Source organism: Sus scrofa, chromosome 14, assembly GCF_054392235.1.
Source record: "Sus scrofa isolate SSC_HxYL_T2T_F1_AM1 chromosome 14, Sscrofa_HxYL_maternal_Yorkshire_Landrace_v2.0, whole genome shotgun sequence".
NCBI classification, from domain to species: Eukaryota; Metazoa; Chordata; class Mammalia; order Artiodactyla; family Suidae; genus Sus; species Sus scrofa.
This window is the reverse complement of record NC_139396.1, coordinates 96,610,628-96,629,072: the sequence shown is the minus strand read 5'-3', so window position 1 is coordinate 96,629,072 and position 18,445 is coordinate 96,610,628. Positions and strand designations below refer to the sequence as shown.

Here is an 18,445-nt window from a genome sequence, read left to right as displayed (position 1 = left end):
TCCCTGAGGAGGGCTCGTTAGATGCCAGTGGAGTCCAGAGCAGGGAAAGCCTGGCTGAGAGAGATAAGCTGCAGCATCCTAGCACAAGCCCCGGCTCCTCGGAGCTGCCAGCACATATTAATGGGACCCATTCAGCTCAGCCTGCATGGCAATTAATAACGGGCCAGGCGGAAAGACTGAGTTTAGGGTGTGCTTGCATGCACATGTGTGCGTGCGTGTGTGTATGTGGCGGGGGGGGGGGTATACATGCTGGAATGTGACATGCAGTCTGGGTTTGGTAGGAGGCTGAGTATCTTTTTCCTCAAGGATCACCCCTCCCTGCAGCCGACCTGGTCCCCATCCCTGGCTGGGGGAGAGGGGTTGTCCTAGCCTAACCCCTCCAGCTAAACTCTACAGGCTTGGAGGGAACCAGAGGCAGGAAAAGGCCTGTCTCTTAGGCTTCTGGGACTCCGGAAGCCTCAAGCCCACTCTTTACCCTCAGGTGGGGCTGGAGTGACCTAAGGGAGAATCCAGGTCTTTTTTTTCCTTTTTTTTCTTTTTTTTTTTTTTGTGTGTGTGTGTCTTTTTGCCTTTTCTAGGGCTGCTTCCCATGGCATGTGGAGGTTCCCAGGTTAGGGGTCTAATCGGACCTGTAGACACCGGCCTATGCCAGAGCCACAGCAACACGGGATCTGAGTTGTGTCTGTGACCTACACCACAGCTCACAGCAACGCCAGACCCTTAACCCACTGAGCAAGGCCATGGATCAAACCCGCAACCTCATGGTTTCTAGTCAGATTCGTTAACCACTGCGCCACAATGGGAACTCCAAGAATCCAGGTCTTGATGTACAAGCACGATGCCCTCTAGTTTTCCTCTCCCTGGACATCCATACTCTGTAGGAGAAGCTGTGAGACTGGGCTGTGGCAGGGAGGAGGACCAAGGGGCTGCAGCAGTAGGCACAGAGTGACAGCGTGGCATTTGGGAGCCAGACTCTATGTTGTCCATGTACAAAATTAGAAAAAGAAGCCTCTTCAGAGTGGACCCTGCCCTGTGAGTATTCAGCTTGGTGAGCAAACCGGCCTACTGTGCCAAGAAAAATGGGCTCCTTTCTCCAGGCAATGCCACCAGCTTCCTGGGCAGTCCTGGCTGGATTTCACCAGCACTCTCCAGCTTGCTCAGTGCACCACCTATGTAACCACAAAGGGCAGCCCCGCTCAGGAATAGGATGTGTTCCCCCCAGGTGGCTGGGCCCTGTGCTGAGAATCTGGGTTACCCTTGCTTGGCCTGTGGCCCTGGTTGCTTCCTAGAGCTTTCCTCCTCCAAGTGAGGCTGGGGAACAGTGCACTAGCATCCCACTGGAACTTGGTAGAAACAGAATCTCAGGCCTTATCCCCGACCTACTGAATCAGGAGCTGCATTTTAACAGGATCCTCAGGTGATCCAACTGTGCCCTAAAATGGCTTTGAAAACACTGTGTTTGTCCAAACACTGGCAGAGGTAGGGCAGAAGGGAGAGAGAGAGAAAAAGAGCGAGAAAGAGAGAGAGGGGAAACAGAAAGAGACCCTCTACAGAGGAGAGGCTGGAGAAGACAAAGCAGTGAGGAGGGGGCAGAGGACACAAGCTCAGCCCTGCCCTGCTTGTTCCAGTCCAGTGCCCAGCCCCGCTCCTTACGATCTGTCCCTGGGGTCCCCTCTGTCTAGTCCTGACACACCGGGGACCTCAGCTATCTGTTCCAGGTGGGTGGGACCCGGCCTGGCAGCTCAGAGCCCCCGGGGAGCACATTTCAGGGTGGGCCTGGGCCCCTTGGTGGGGAATGAGGGTTCTGGGGGCCCGGCTCCACTCCGTCCATCACCCCCATCTCTGCACAGACCTCTCATCAGGATTCCCAGGCTGGTGCGCAGGCCCGCGCGCTTCAATCACTCCTATCGCGCTGGTCGCAGGAAGAGAATAGCTTTCAGCTCAATTACCCTTCACATTCCAATATCATAACGCTCCGATGAGGCTTTTTAACCAAAAACAAAAAAGCCGTGTCTGCCGCAGGCCGGCTGCAAGGCCAGCCGTGCAGAAGGGACGGGCCTGCCTGCCTAACAGCCCTCCAGGTGAGACGACAGGAAGGGACCTGTCCTGGGACACCAGCAGCGAAGACAGGACCCGAGGATCCCAGGCCTCCTTTTAGGGGCATATGTCCTGCCTCTGCCCATCAGCTACTGCGGCTGAATGACTCAGCCCTGAGGGGAGAGAACACTGGGGCCCGCATCCAGAGAGGCTGTAGGGAGTGATGAGAAAGGTCTTGGCTGTCCCAACACTTGTTCTGGTTCCGCTTTCTCCTTCCAGGGGCAGGTACGCCACCCAGACGTTCTGAGCACCACGGCCTGACAGCATAAAGCAGCTGGGCCATGACCTGGGCAGCTGGGGTCTTGGTCTACGTGGCATTTCATACCCATTGGCTCATCTGTGTCTTAACAACAATGCTGACTCATTAGGAGGCTAGCTAGAGCGAAGCGTATGAACCCCACTGCATGGGTGGGTAAACTGAGGCCCGAGGAGATGTCAGGGGAGGCCCAAAGACATGAGGAAGACTCTGAGTTTGGTGTTCCTTTGAGATACACTGCTGCGTTGGGGAGCCGGGGGTGGGGGCGGGGGTGGGGCGAGGTCTGCTCCAGTCCAAAGAATCCAGGCAGAAATGAACTTATCTCCACTCCCCTATACATGAAGCGACAGTCACCAGCTGAACACTGTTCTCCTGGGGGAGGCATAACCCCTCCCCCACGACAGGTCTATACCACGCACCCTGCATGCTCAGTGAATTCCCAGCTCCCTCCCATGTTGCACCCTGGAGGGCTCCAGGACAGTGTCCAGAGGAGGCTGGCCTGTTCTCTCCCCATTAGCTGTGCTTTCATCTGCCTGGCCAGCTCGGTGCTAATGGCCTTGATGGCAGTGTCCCCTCCCTGTGTCCTCCTGGCCTCCTGCTGGCTGTGGCCGATTGGCTCATGATTTACCGCTCTGGAGCACTGACCCGTGAGGGAGACACACAGGACAGTGGGAGGCAGGGCGGACGTCACGCTTGAGGTGTGTGCATGCGTGCATGTCCTGTCGCAGGGGTGGGTAGGTGTTTCTCCAAGAACATGCTGTCCAGCAGGCTCTCTAGGACCCGGAGCCGGGCTAGGCATTCCCACCCTCTCACTGTCCCATGCTGGCCTTGGCACTGGGCACCAGGCTGGAGAGAGGAGTCAAGGGGAGACTTGGAGAGGGTGCCAGGAGTCACAGCCTGGAAGTTGTGCCCTAGGAGTCTGGCACCTCTCTCACAATGGTCTGCTGCCTGCTGCATCCTCTGAGCAACCGGACACACTCGTGCAACATGCAGACACAAACGCCTCCACAGCCAACCCCCCAACCCACTGTCAACAGAAGCAGCGCAGTGTGAGGGCCTTGGAGGTGCACTGGCTGAGCTCACATCCCAGCTGAACAGCTGACTTAACTTTTTGGAGGTTCAGCTTTCCCACCTTAAAAGTAGGGATAATCCCAATACCTACACCACAGGGGGACAATGAAAAGTACCAAGTGAATGCATCTTCCATCTCCATTAGTGCTACGGCTGGTGTTCAGTGCTTTCCTTATGCCCAGTACCCCTGGACCTCATGAGTTCAAGGAATTATAAGATACAGATCTCAAAGATCATACTAAGCGAAGTCAGACACAGAAAGACAAATATCATATGAGATCACTAATATGTGGAATCTAACAAAAAGTGATACAAAGGAAGTCATAAAATAGAAACAGTCTCAAAGACTTTGAAACCTGGGAGCTCCCATCGTGGCGCAGTGTAAACGAACCTGACTAGTATCCGTGAGGACGCAGGTTTGATCCCTGGTCTTGCTCAGTGGGCCAGCAATCCGGCATTGCCATGAGCTGTGGTGTAGGTCACAGACAAGGCTCAGATCCCGAGTGGCTGTGGCTGTGGCTTTGGCCAGCAGCTGTAGCTCAGATTCGGCCCCTAGCCTGGAAACTTCCATATGCCATGAGTGCAGCCCTAAAAAAAAAGAAAAAAAAAATTTTTGAAACCAAATTCATGGTTACCAAAGAGGAAAGGTGGGGCAGGAGGGATAAATTAGCAGGCTGGGATTGGCATATACACATTACTATGTATCTATTGTGTATATATATAATAGGTAACAAGGACCTACTTATAACACAGGGTAATCTATCTACTCAATACTGTGTAATAACCTATATGGGAAAAGAATCTGAAAAAGAACAGATATAGGTACATGTAAAACTGATTTTACTTTGCTGTACACCTGAAACTAACATAATTCTAAGTCAACTATACCCCAATAAAATTTATTTTTTTAAAAAAAAGGAAGGTAAAAAAAAAAATAGAGGTCTCCTCTTTAATCAGTTCATGAATCCTGGAACTTGGGACCAAGAAGACCCTTATATCAGACAAATGACATAAGCATAAGCTGGAACAGGAGGTGGGAGGAAGGCATGGTCACTGAGCCCATGTCAGGCTCTCGAAGGGCCCTGTACCCTGATCCTTCCTCAGTAATGCCCCTGAATCCAGAAGGGCCTTTTCCATCTTGTGGGGTCTCTACCCACCTCAGATATAAGGAAGCAGACGGGGAGCCCAGAGACAGGGGAGGCCTCCCTTGGCCTCAGACCCAAGCCAGTCCCTGCTCCCTCTCCACCATTGCGGACTGAGAGCAGGTTGCAGGTACCTGAGCTGCTGCAGTGCAGCATGGTGGAGGGTTGGGGATGAGCAGAGAGAACCAATTTGCCAAGCTTGTTTAGAGCTTGTTCGCTTGTCCAGTTCTCTGCCTGGAGGGAGACGTCCTTGATCTCCTTCTACGCCACCTGCCACAAGGGGCTTGGGGGTCGGGACGGGGTGGGGGGGTGACAGGGCCCAGCTTTCCTGTAGGACTAAAGTTGGGATGGGTGAACCACCCTACCCCACCCATCAGCAATCCAGAGGGAGCCGAGCTTGGATGGTGGCTGCCCAAGTCCTCAAGAATTGTCCTCCCATCCTGTTCTAAAGGTGTCACTGTGGATGAGCAGGGCCCAGCTGGGATCTCCATGAGGCCAGGGACCATGTCCCATGCCTGTGTCCCCAGGACCTGGCATGGGTTTGGCATCCAGCAGGAACCCAGGAGATGTTTGATGAATGAGTGAATAAATGAATGAGAGTGGGGTCAGGCACATGGAACCAACACTTCTGCATCCCACTACTATGCTGGTGGTAAGTTAAGCAGAGACTCCCCACTCTCAGTTTCTGGGCTCGTTGGTGCCAAGAGGTCAAACTTTCCAGGAGGGGCTCCAGTGCTCAGAAAGCTGCCAAGCCTTCCTCCTTATAAGGGGGAGGTCTTCCGGGGTCCCCGAAACTGAGTGGCCAGTTCTTGGCTGCAGCAACTTTCAACACCACCCTCCACCTGTTCATCTGCAAACTCTCCCTCTCTCTACACCCATATACCATACCGGCTCTTAGGCTCTCCCACCTTCCCCTGTCCTGGTTTCTTCAAGGCCAATTCCCAGCCAGTGGCCCTTTCCAGCTCTGGGTGTTCCTGCCCCATGGCTGGCCCTCATGGATCATCCCCAACAACCACCAGCCTCACACTTATGTCCAGACAACCACCTCTGGGTACATGAATCCTCCTGCCTGAAGGGCCCCAGAGGAGCAAATGAACTAGTGTGGGGGTGCAGATGGGTACACTGTAGAATGCATGCTGCCTTCAAAGCACCCATTTGTCAGTCTCCTACCTCCACGGAAACAAAGTCCCACAACCCTCATGGCTTAAAACAATACAAGTTTATCATCATCTTACAGTTCTGGGGGTCAGAAGCCCAGAATGCATCTTACTGGACTAAAATCAAGCAGTGAACAGGCCTGTGTTCCTTCTGAAGGCTCCAGGGGAGCATCCATTTTCAGGCCTTTTCCAGCTTCGAGAGGCCACACTCTTTCCTTGGCTCGTGGCCTTTTCTTCCACGGTCAGGCCAGCAGCATACTGCCTTCAAATCTCTCTCTCTGACCTTTGTTTCCACTGTCACATCTCCTCTGGTTCTCCCACCTCTGTCCTTAGCTCTGCTCTTGTGATTATGGTAGGGACCATGCAGACAAGCCAGATAGCGCCCCACGAAGTCCTGTAACTTAATCACACCCACAAAGTCCCTTCTGCCACATGAGGAACCACAGTCTGGGGTTCTTGCGATTAGGATATGGACATCTTTGGGGCTATTCTTCCACCTACCATATCCCAGCCCCATTAGCTGGCACCCTTTCCTCCAACATCCCTGAGTGAGGCACCCTAATCTCCCGCTGCTGCCTGCGAACTTGGCCAAGATCAGGCTCATCCCTTCACAGAAGGCCTTAGGTGATGGTGGGGGGACCGTCTCGCCAGCACTTCTGAGTTACCTTCAGCATCAGTCTTAGAAACAGAGCACACCAGGAATAGTTTATGGAAGTTAGGAGTTCATGAAAAGGAGGGAGAGAACAGCCGTGCAAAGGCCCTGTGGCACACTGCCCTCAGGCCCTGGAAAGAAGGTAAAGTCACAGGAAAGCGGAGGCAAGGGGAGGTGGAGAAGGGGCTGGGGCCAAACTCTGCCAGCCTGGTGAGCCTCTGGCCACCATCCTCAGAACACAGTGGACAGGTTTTAGCAACACCCCTTGCACACTGCAGGGACTCAGTACAACGGAACTAATGGATGGATGGAAGAATGAATGAATGAGCCTGTCTACCTTCCTTCCACACACCCCGCCCCCCACCAGTGACCTGCCCCATCCCCCACTTCTGCACTGCAACAGCAACAGTTAATGGGATCTCCCAGGCTTGCTCACTTATTTATTTATTTCCCCACGGCTGTTGCTACCGACCCGTGCAGCCCGAGCGTGGCTTCGTGGAAATGTCTGTAATCACCAGCACACTTTAGGCATTACTTCCACACCATTTAGGGCTTTCCGCCCCAATAGCTGCTGTTGCATTTCTCCCCATCTCCTTTTGGGCTTTGTTGGGTAGCTTTTTTTTTTTTTTTTCTTTTTTTTTTAAAGGTCTGGTGGCCCCTGAGTTTGGGGGATCTGAGAGTTTGGGGAGGTGAGGAGAACGACAATGCTTGGGGAGAATTTATTATTCTTTTTTCCCTCTGCCCTGGCCCTGTCCCAGCCCTGGACAGAGAAAGGATTTAAAAAAAAAACCAACCACAATCACTTCAAGCCGCTAAGGAGCCTTTAAAGATTTTTGTGTTTTCTGGTGCAGGCCTGAGATTGGGCCGCTGATAGGAGCTGCAGCCTTGTGGAAGGCTGCAGGTGCCAGAGTACAATAGAGGTCACTTCAAGAAGTGCTTGTCTTAACCAAACCCTTTCGTCTCCTGCAGCCTCGAGGCTGGCCTCTCAGAAACAGCAGACTTACAATGAACCCCAAGCCCCAAGTGGATACGCTGGGGGTAAAATGCATTTGGACTTGCTTTGGGGGGCAGTACAAAGAGGACACAATCTGGGACCAGCTGTGTGGTCTTGGGGAAGTCACTTAACCTCTCTGGAGCTGTTTCTCCAGCTATAATATGAGGATAATCACACCTTTCTCACCAAGGTGAAGGGCTTCTATGAAGATCAAAGGAGACCCTATGAGGGAAGGGGCCCACTTCCTTTTCTCCCTTTATCTTCCTCTTGACCCAAGTTTCAGCCACTCTGATTGGTTCCCCAAGCTGCCTTCAGTCCCAGCACCTGGGCAGAGATGACCCCCGGCCAGGGAGGGGCTGCCTAGAGGTGGTGCCCTCAGGGGACAGTCTTTCCAGCCTTGCCATGTGTGTAGACTATCAGCTGAGACCTGCACATGTCACCTGCATGGTGGCAACCCGGCAGCAGCACCACTCCCATTTAATCAGGGGCAGGAAGTTTCCCACGGACTCACAGATGTAAGTGGTGAGACCAATGGTCAAACCACTAACCCAACCCACTGTGCTTCTACCCACTATGGGAAGTGACCTCTGAGAAGAAGAGGGCTGCCTGTATCCCAGGTCTTAGATGATGATAAAAACCTGATGATGTATATAACACAATGAAAATGCACAAAAGCATCCTGTGAGGTTAGAGGCCAGGAGAGTGCTTACTTTCTAGGGGGAAGCGGAATGGCTGGAAAGGTTGCAAGGGGCCTTCTAGGTGCTAGAGAGGTTCCATTCTTTTCCTTCATTCCTTTCTTTCTTTTTGTCTTTTTAGGGCCACACCCACAGCATATGGAGGTTCCCAGGCTAGGGGTCAAATCAGAGCTACAGCTGCCAGCCTACGCCTCAGCCACAGCAACGCAGGATCCGGGCTACATCTGTGACCTACACTACAACTCACCGCAACACTGGATACTTAACTCACTGAGCGAGGCCGGGATTGGACCCACGTCCTCATGGATACTAGTCAGTTTCTCAACCTGCTGAGCCACAACAGGAACTCCAGTTCTTATTTCTTGATCCAGGTGTGGTTACACAAATGTGTTCACTTTGCAATTAATTCATGAACTTACGAATGCTTACGAATGCTCACTCTCTATAATATGTTTAGATACACAGACAAAAAAAAAAAAAAAAAAAAAAAGAAGGAAAATTCATGAAGCTTGCGGGGGTAGGGAGTGGCATTGGAGAAAATACTCCAAGGGTTAATCTGTCCCACTTGTGTGGTGCTTTAAGGTCAGGGCCTTCCTGTCTGTCCTGTCCGCGCCCCTCACTGTGGAGCAGACAGGCTCAGGACTCACGATCTCATTTAAAAGAGGGGCAGATGGAGCCCTAGGAGTGAGTGACTCCCCTAAGTCTCCCAGCCACAGGTGGTGGGCTCCTGTCCCCTCTGGGTTTGAGCTCACCCTACTCGAATGTGCTGAGCTGCACAGACAGGTGACAATTCAGAACAGGCCCACTGGCTGGGCCGCCCTGAGGAGGACTCAGCACCCAGACCTGGGCGGGGGCCACTGCAGGAAAGAAAGGCCGGGCCAAGGTCAGGAAGCAGAAGGCCGGTCCAAGAGTGGGGTTTAGAAGCCAGGATGGATGGAGTGGGTATAGGGCAACTTCAAGGGTGGGGACTTCAAGTCCAGTGGAGAAGACCAAGTGAAAGGCCTGGGTCTGATTCCAGATGGCAGCTTCCAAAGGGAGTAACCCAGGAGCATCTTCCAACTCCTCCAATACTTGGCTTGCTTATCTATAAATGGGAACAGAGAGGACCAACCTTCCCCGCTCCATTGTTCAAGGGAGGAAGCATGGGGTTTGGCTAAATGGTAGGGAGGAAGATAGTGCAGTGGGTTTGGGTGAGAGCACCTGGGGAGAGGGCACCAATATGAACAAAGGCAGGGTGGCAGGAAAGTGGCCACCCTGTAATGAGGATCCAGGACAAGGAGGCCAGAAAAGCTTGGTGACAAAAGCCTCAAGCAAACAGGATGGATTTCGGCCATGGGCTGAGGGCTTGTGCGGAGAATGAGAGAAGGCACAGCTAGGCTCAGACTGGGAAACACCGACAGGGGAGGCGTCAGTAGAAAAGGTCTCCACACCCTTTCCCTCTCTTGGGGGCAGGACTGGGAGAGGGGACCACCTTGAGCCTGTGACCTTTCTGGACAAGGACATGACCAGACATTTGGCTCTTCATGGCTGGTATTTCCCCACGCCCGGGAGGTGGGCTGGCTGTTGGGTGATGGAGACAGCAAGCGGGGACGATGGCATTGAACCTAGTGATTATGCCCAGGTGAAGTCTCCCGGCCGCATTATCCCATTGGGAGAGATGAGCGGGCTTTTTAATAGAAAGACAGGACGCTTCCACCTAAGGTTATTATAAAGAGGGAGAGCCCAGCCCCTCCCAGTTTCCAGGCAGCGCCACAAAGTTGCAAAGTAATTAAAGGCTGCTAAGCAATCAGAGAAATTATAATAATTCCATCACCAGAGAGCTCTCGCTCTTTCTCTCATTTTCACGAGAGGTGGTCAGGCAGCCTGTGAACACATCAAAACAAGCTTCTTGCGTGGGGACCTTGATATCATGCAGGGGCTTCCAGGCAAGCCCCCAAGCTGTCATGAGTATATTCAAACTTGTTAGGGTGAGTAGAGGGCTTGGGACAAAATCCCAGAGCCCCCAGATGGGGAAAGACAGCAGCAGTTGCTGGCGGTCGATCCATACACTCCCGTGGGCTTTGCACTGAAAAGACAGCCTGCCAGGGTGCTGCTCCTGGGATGGGGGTGAGGTTGGGGAGCTGTGGGAGTCCAGGAAGCAGCATCTTTACCCCAAGCCAGCCTAGCCTAGCGGAGCCCAGCTCCGGAATCCACCTGGGAAAGCAGTGCTGTGCCTCCTGCCCAGGGATGTGCTCAGCCTCATCATGGGTTCTGGAAACTGTCTCCCTAAGCATCTTCCTCTGTCACCTCAGGTCTCGTCTCCTGTAGTTTCCCAATGATTGACCAGGTGACCTTGGGCAAATCTTTGACTCTCTCAGGCTTTGCTGACCTCTATAGAATGGGGGATGGGCAAGTTTCCATCATAGCTCAGCAGTCATGAACCCAACCAGTATCCATGAGGATGCGGGTTCGATGCCTGGCCTCGTTCAGTGGGTTAAGGATCCGGCGTTGCCGTGAGCTGTAGTGTGGGTTGCAGATGCAGCTTGGATCCCGTGTTGCTGTGGCTGTGGCTGTGGCATAGGCCAGCAGATGCAGCTCTGATTCCACCCCTAAGCCTGGGACTCTCCATGTGCCGTGGGGGCAGCCCTAAAAAAACAAACAAAACCAAAACAAAACAAAACAAGAATACGTGATGGTAGGAAGTCCCCTGGACGGCCCCTCTGAGGCTGGTTTCAAGGAGCCGACTTGAGGCGCTCTTGGCCTATTACTAGTTATTTCTAAGTGATTCTGTTTCCATTTTTTTTCCTTGCCCTGTCTTTCCTTTTGTCCACACGGCACGTCCCCTGTCTCCCACTGGACTGTAAGTTTCTTGGCCACTAACACCCCAGTATCACCCAGGGTTCACAGAAGCGGAGCCTCCCTGTCGAGCTCCTTGGATTTCCAAACAACTTCCCCGAAGTTCTCTGGGAACTTTTTGTGACAAGAGGAATGCCCATCACAAGCTTGTGGGTGCGCTGCTTCATCCACGCGCTCTCATTGAACTTGCACAACAGCCCCAGTGGATCCCTTTTTATAGTTGAATAAACCGAGGCTGTGGGAGGCTGAACACCTTGCTCACGGCCTCCCTGCCTGGAGTCAGAGCCCCTGTGCACCTGGCTCTGTTGCAGTGTTGCAGGAGGGTTCAGATGGGGCTCAGGTTCTCATGAAGCAGTGAAGCCGTGGCTGTGCCTGGCTGCAAGAGGGTCCCCCTTGGACCCCCCATTTCCTGAAAGCGTCTCCCAGTCAGGGTCTAAGGAAAACTGCCTAGAGGAAAAGGGGTGCAGGCAGGAGCTCTGCACCCTTCCCCCAACAGGCCCCACCATGGAGGTGGGGGAGAACAGTAAAGAGAAAAGGAGATGAAAGTCGCCAGATGGACTCCGGGCACGCGAGGCCGACAGCCCAACAATGCAGCAGAAACATCTCCTAGCAGGCAGCTCTCATCTCCTTCCATTTAGAGGTTCTTTATTTAAAGGGTGGGGGGCACAATAAAAGGTATCCCAGCACGTGCCAGCAAATCCCTAATGCACGCGAGCCAGGCTCCGCACAAGGGCCCTTGCTTCATGTTCACGGCAGAGGGTCACACAGTCGTGGCAATAGAATTATATGGGCCCCTGAAGACTCCCAGCGAGAATCGGCGAGGAAACCGATGTAATTAAGAACATTATTACCATTCAAACAAAATAATAACTTTAATTACATCTGGGCTCCTTCCGTCTCCTGTTCCCTCACTGCATTGTCCTCTTCCCTCGTGCTGAGGATGGTGGTGGGGGCCCAGAGCCCTGGCCACACCCCCATGGGCACGGAGGGAGGTGGCCAGGGGGCCATGGGGGACTGTGGGTCCTGGGCTTCACACTATGAGGTGGACAAGGGAACAAGGAGCTTCAGAGTGGGTGGCGGGGCTGAGCCCTCTGGGCCCAAGGTTTGTGGGACTCCACTTATTTCCTTATGGGCACCTAAGACCCAAGAGGATTGTGGCAGAAAGATGTTGAATCTTCCCAGCAGGCAGGGAGAGCAGGCAGGCATTTCCCCATGTGGGTGGGTCTCCATGGTGCATGTACATCTGGGGACCTAAATCTTGGAGGCTGCCTCTGGGGGTGCACTGACCCTGCAGGTCACAAGGAAGGGGCATCACTGTGCATGGCTGGGTCCTGATCACTGAGTGACAGTCTTTGCTGCAGATGGTGGGCACTGGGTTCTGAATGATGCTTCTCCACTGGACCCTCACAGCCTGTGCCTGGGGCTTGTGGGACACTCCCCAGCTTTGGATGGGAAAAGCTTGTGCTCAGGGCCCCGGAGTTCCCAATTCGTTTCCCTGCATCTTGGCTATATTAGGGCAACTTTTGGCAAATCATAGCGGGTCATGGCAAAGTTGCAAAGAGACTCAGGCAAAGATGCTGATAAATGAGACAGAACACAACTATGGCTCTAGGTGTAAGCATATCTGACTCCCAGGGACTAAAGGCAGTCAATGCCCTTGTCTTGGCCTCAGTTTCTCTCATTCTGAAAATGGGGAGAATAACTTTTCCCTAATCTACAGAGTTGTCATAAGCACAAATGATAGTGAAAACACTAGGATATAGGGAAAACATTATTTAAATAAGCACACCCACACATACACACACACACTCACACGTACACACAGCACCTGAAGACTGCAAAAACAGGCAGCCCTGTTGCTTTGCCCATGTGCATGCCTTCATTGCTATAAGCCCAAAGCTCGCTGTCCTTGCTGCTGCAGGCTGTGACCCTCGCCCGCTTGGAAGAGAGGAGGAGTTCCAGGGGTCTGTCCCTGTGCCGACAGCAGGAGATCAGAAAAGGGGCAGACACCACAGGGTGCTCACTGAGGGACCCTGAGACATGGCCCGGGGCTGCCGCCTGGCTAGAACAAACTACTCTGATTCTGGCCGGCAGGATCCAGAGCCCCTGAAATGATTTATTGGTCTCCTTCTCCTAGATCAATAGGCGGGTGGTTATAGATGCAGAGGGGGCCGCCGGGCACCGTGGCCCCGAGGTATAAATTAATACGGCCTGTCAAGGGGCTGCCTCTCCTGGCGTGGGAGACGACACTCTTGCGAGCAGAGCTGACACCTCAGGGGGGACGGCTGGTACAAGCCAGAGGGAGCCCCCCCGCAGCCCCCATCTCTCGCGGCAGTTTATAAATCATTCTGCATCTGATGGGCACGCCTTGAGGAGGGCAGCTGGAGGCAGTGCTGTCGGGCCCAGTGGGTGATAATAAGTTTGGCGAGTCCACCTCCCTGTGCTCTGGGCCACTCCGGGCTCCCCATAAGCCCAGGTCATGGGGCTGGCTCAGCTGAGATTCATTTGGGAACTGGCAGGCAACAGAGGGCACCAGCGAGCGCCAGCAGCAAGCTCTTTGCATAAATGTTCCTTCGTCCTCCCATCCACCCAAGAGGCAGTGGAAGCAGCAGGGCTCTGCCCATTTGTGAAGTTCACATCCAAGGGCCAGGACCTGGGCTTGGTGCAGAGGATGCACAAATGACCAAGTTCTGTCCTTACTCTGTCGGGCGGGACAGAAGGACATATAGACAGCAACTACGGCTGTGACCGTTTATCGGGCACATACACTGGGCCCTGTGCTAAGCATATTCCATTCGTGGTGCTATTTAATCCTCACAACAATTTTGCAAGGCAGGTATCATTTCCATTTGGCAGGCAGAAACGAAGAAACCTGCCAAAGGTCACACACTCCTGTCGCAAATCCTGGCCCCATCCGTGCCTAGCTTTGAGCAAGTTGTGTAACTTCTCTGCTTCCATGTGCACATCTGCGGAATGGGAACAAGACGGACTCCCCCATGAGGTGGTGGTGAGGACTTGGTGAGCTCCCATGCCAGAAGCACAGCATGGGGCACAGAGGAAGCTCTCAATCATATCAGCTTATTATTATCATCACAGAAATGAATTATTTACTTGGTCTCATTGACAAATGATCACCAGGCATACTCTTTCCCGTTTTTCCATCTCTACTAAGGATACACAAAGAATAACTTTTGTCTGTCCTTATTAAGTGACAGGAAGAGATAGTGTGGCCTGATGGGACCCTGGGACAGGAACCCTGGGTTATGGCTCTGACCCTATCCCTGGCCAGCTTTGAGGCTCAGGCAGGAACTCTCAGTCTCTCAGGCCCCTGTCATCTTGTCCCAGCACCACCCTTTCCTGTCTCTAGCCTCCTTCCCACCTTATAGCTGGTCACCTGAAGCCAGGGGTGACAAAGACCAATACAGGGCCTGTCCATCACAGAGATCTGGGCAGGGACCCAGGGGGCCCACCTCCAGCCTAGCTCTGTTTCTGCGAAGTAACAAGGGACATACAGTCATTGTCCCTCCTCAGCAGGATCTCTGGTCAGGGGTTAGAGTTCACTCCCCTCTTTGGGAAATTCCAACATACGAAAAGCAGCTAAAAGATTTCAGAAAGTACATGATATTCATAATCTGCTTCTCTAACAAACTCCTATTCATCTTGTAAGGTCCCAAACAAGTAGCCCCCATGTACAGACCAGATCACTCCTTCCACAGTCCACTCCCCATGTCCACTCCTTCCATGCCACTTTGCCCACCTTAAGTTACCAAGACATTTAATACATTTAGATGTCGCTACTTGTCTTTCTCTCTGTAAAATTACCTTCCCTGAGCACAAAGACCTTGGTTTCAACCATAGGTATTTTACCAAATATATCATGAGCCACAAACTGAGCTAAGGGCTTTTCCTACCTGCATTATTATATTCTCACGATAACCCCGCAAGGCAAATATATTTGCCCATCTCACAGATAAGAAAACCGAGGTCCAGAAAGGTGACGTCCCTTGCCCCTTCCAAAATTGCCCAGCTGGCAAAGAGTGGAGTCCTTTTTCTCTCCCCGGCATATCCAAGCCAGCTTAAGAACCCTGGGCCCTGTTCCATAGCTGCTCTACAAATGTTTGTGTTCATTTAAAATAATTTGAGTGGATCAAAGCATGGATCAGATCTGAGCTTTCAAGGATAGGGAGACTTGTGTTAGGCTGAGAGACGAAAGAAAACACTCCAGTACTAGTCAGAACAGTACAATGCGTGTGTTGGAAAGAAGAGAGACAGAGACACACAGTCAGAGGTACTGAATGAGCCCTTTGGCTGGCAGGAGGCTTCCTGTGCGGGAAGACCAAAGATAAGCTGGGAAAGGTAGTTTGAGGCCAGATGAACAAAAGCCTTGACTGTCCAGCTAAGGAGGCTGAACTTCTTAGAACTTCAAGGACACAGGCATCCCTGACCCTCCAGAGGCCCTCCTTGAGCCCAGGAGCCACCTGGCACCGTCTGACTTCTAACCTCACACTGTTCTCCTGCCCGAACACGCACTGGGACCCCAGGGTCACCTTCCAGGGACAGGCACACCTGGAGGGCTGAGAGGCGGGGCGGGGAGGGGAGGAGGGGAGTGGGGCAGCGCTGAAGGTCAGCGGGGCGGGCACGCACCCCTAACGGAGGTGCTGGAGCAGGGCTGCTGGGCACAGACGCAGGCAAACACGTTTGAGCAAATTGGAACGCCATAAAAGTCTATTACAGCAAATCAAACAGCAGTCAGCATGACAGCCATTAGCCTGAAATGAATACACGGGGACTTAATGAGGTCTGTCGAGGCTGGCTTGGTGAATTAAGTTGCCAATTCTAGCAGGATTTCCCTTTTCTTTACGGACTTGAAAGCATCCACGCTGCCTCGTTAGGGCTTCGACAAGTGAATTGCAGGGCCTTTCACCCTGATAAAATGGATAATTACATGTAGAACAGCTTAGTGAGGGGAGAGGGGTGGGCAGGAGGGGAGCTGAGAACAAACAAACCCAAACACACCTGCCCGGCTTAGGCGGGGGCTTTCAGAGGGAGGGGGGGTGCTGGGCTGGGCAGGTAGGGGGGGTGGGTGAGCTTCCTCCTAGGAAAGGGGCGGCGCCTGGTCTTGACCCACCTCCTGCCTGCTCCTCTCAGAGGCCTGAGAACTTGTGTGATCCCTCCAGGCAGCAGCGGACAGGCTGAAAGTTCTCAAAGATGGACTGCCCCAGCACTTCTCAGACACCCTCTGCTGGGGAGGGCCACAAGGTTATCCTCCAGGGCTTGCTGTCACCATGGAGTTAAAAATGCAGCTTCCTGGCCCAGCTCTCCCCAGGCTACTGATTCAGAATTGCAGGGGCCCGGGAATATGCATCCTAACTAGCCCCCCCCCCCCCACAAAGAATTTCTGATGGGGTATGTTTGGAACTGGAATCATCATTTCTGAACACTTGGTACTAGATGGCTTTCTGAAACACGTGGTTCTCTTGCTTCTGCTTGCATAAGTCCAGGGATGGGGAGCTCAGTACATCCCCAGCAGGGCAGGGACATAGAATGTTGTGTGGGTCTCATAAGAAAGTTCTTCCTTATGCAGACCTAGACTTTACCTCCCTGTAACTTCTGCCCCAAGCCTATCCCTGGGTTCTGGGCACAACAGACCCAAATATTACCCAGGCCCCTAGGGCTGGGGAGAGTGGAGGTTGAGAGCATGAGGGATGCTGTGCAGGTGGCTGGGATGACCAAAAAATGGAGCTGGGTGGATGGAGGCAGCCACTGGAGGTCTTTGTCAGCCCTCAAGGAATAATGAAGTTCTGGAGGACAAGAAGGAGACTTTCCTGCTGGGATTCCTCCTCAGATAGTCCTCCAGGACCTGGTCCAACTTCCCAGTTTAGCAGCTCTTGGAGTTGAAGCTAGCAAAGGGACAGCAACAGGTTCTAAAGTCTCACCCCACCTGTTGTTGGCACAGTCAGGCCTAGTACCCGAGCACCTTGACCTCCAGTCTCTCTCTTCCCACCACGCAACACAGGAACTCTCGGCTGCTCACCTTGGCGAACTTCTTCTGGAACCCCACCTCCTCCAGGAAGCCTGCTAAGATTTCTCTGATTGCTCTGGCAGCCCTTCAGGACTGAAGCCCCACGGGGTCTGCAGTGGCTCCCTGTTTCTCTGGTCCGAGTTCTCACCCTGTTCTCATCCACAGGACCTCGCTACTGACTCATGCTTCTCTAGGGGGAGGAACTGGGGTTTCCAGGGTGTAACCTCAATGTAAGCAGGAGACCTCTGGCTCAATTCTGGGCCAGGACCAGTAGACTCTTAGCTGGTCCTCCAGCTGGAGCCTGAGCCAGGCAGCTAAGCTCTAGCTCAGGTGACCACCACGGGCCAAGGCTGGTCAGTGCCAAGCCAGCTCGGATCAGGAGCGGCCAGGTCTCCACTCAACTGACGCCACATCCCCACTGGCCACGCAGAACAGCCCTGAGCAGGGCATTGAGTGTCAGGCCCCTGATGTGACCCAGAGAGGTTTACACACGAGCAAGTAAACAGTATGGGCCTTCCTCCAAGGACCGTGTGTCCTTCCAGCCGGCCCCTTTCCGCGTACCCTCTCCTCATCAGATGGGCAGGAGGCAGGCCATGTTATCCCACCTGTCCTGTGCTTTTATTAGATGAGAAGGACTGCGGCCCAGAGAGGTTAAGTGACATGACCAAATGGACCCGGCAATCTGGGAGCAGAGCAGGGCTTCTAGTTCTGACTCCTGACATTTGCCTATTCATCTGGCCTCCCAGCTCTCTGTGCAGTAAGAACCTGGCACAGCGCCAAGCCCACGGCAGACACTCAATAAATATTTGTTAAATAAATGAATGACTGAAGAGGCTCTCTCCTTGGAGGCAGAGGCCTTTGGAGAATCCCGGGGGATTCCAACGGGGCAGGGATGGAGGTCACATCCTCTCCTGGCAAGAGAGAGAGGACGAGGCTGGCCCCGGCCCAAGGGCTGGAGAGGAGGGATGCGACCCTTCGTCCCCTCGCCATTGCTGCTGCCTGCTGCCCCCCGTGAGGGAAGGCGGAGAGCAGCCATGCCTGCCAGGATGGCAGCTGAGCAATGGGTCCAAGGCTCATTAACTCCGAGCCGTGCCCTTGGTTTCTGAGCCTGGGCCCGGAGTGCAGGCTGGCACGTAGAGACCCTTAATTAAATTAGGGAGACTTCCAAATGAGAGGGGGCCCAGAGCCAAGCTGCAGTCTCAGGCACGCCGGCCCCAGCTCAGGGCACTGTGCCCCCATGCTCAGGACTGTGGGCTCTCCCTCCCTATGTCCACCCCCTTGGGGGGTGGGCATGAACACCTCTGGGGTGTCCCCGTCCACATATCTGTCTTCACTTCCCTCTGCCTGGCACCAACCTGGGAGCCTTGGCTCATAGCTGAGCAAAAAGGGCCAGCAACAGGAACTTGGGGACATGAGACAAGGTGTCTTCATCCTTGAGGGCATCTGAGGCTGCCCTGGGAGTCAGGAGGTTCAAAGTCAAAGCTGTGTGACCTTGGACAAGTCACTCTCCCACACTGAGCCTCA

At 53.5% G+C, this 18,445-nt stretch overlaps 1 protein-coding gene across 3 annotated transcripts in view; it reads right to left on the bottom strand.

Annotated features, from left to right (window-relative positions):
* CDH23 (cadherin related 23) overlaps positions 1-18,445 on the bottom strand; it is a 441,841-nt gene that overhangs the window by 306,813 nt on the left and 116,583 nt on the right. The window lies entirely within an intron of this gene.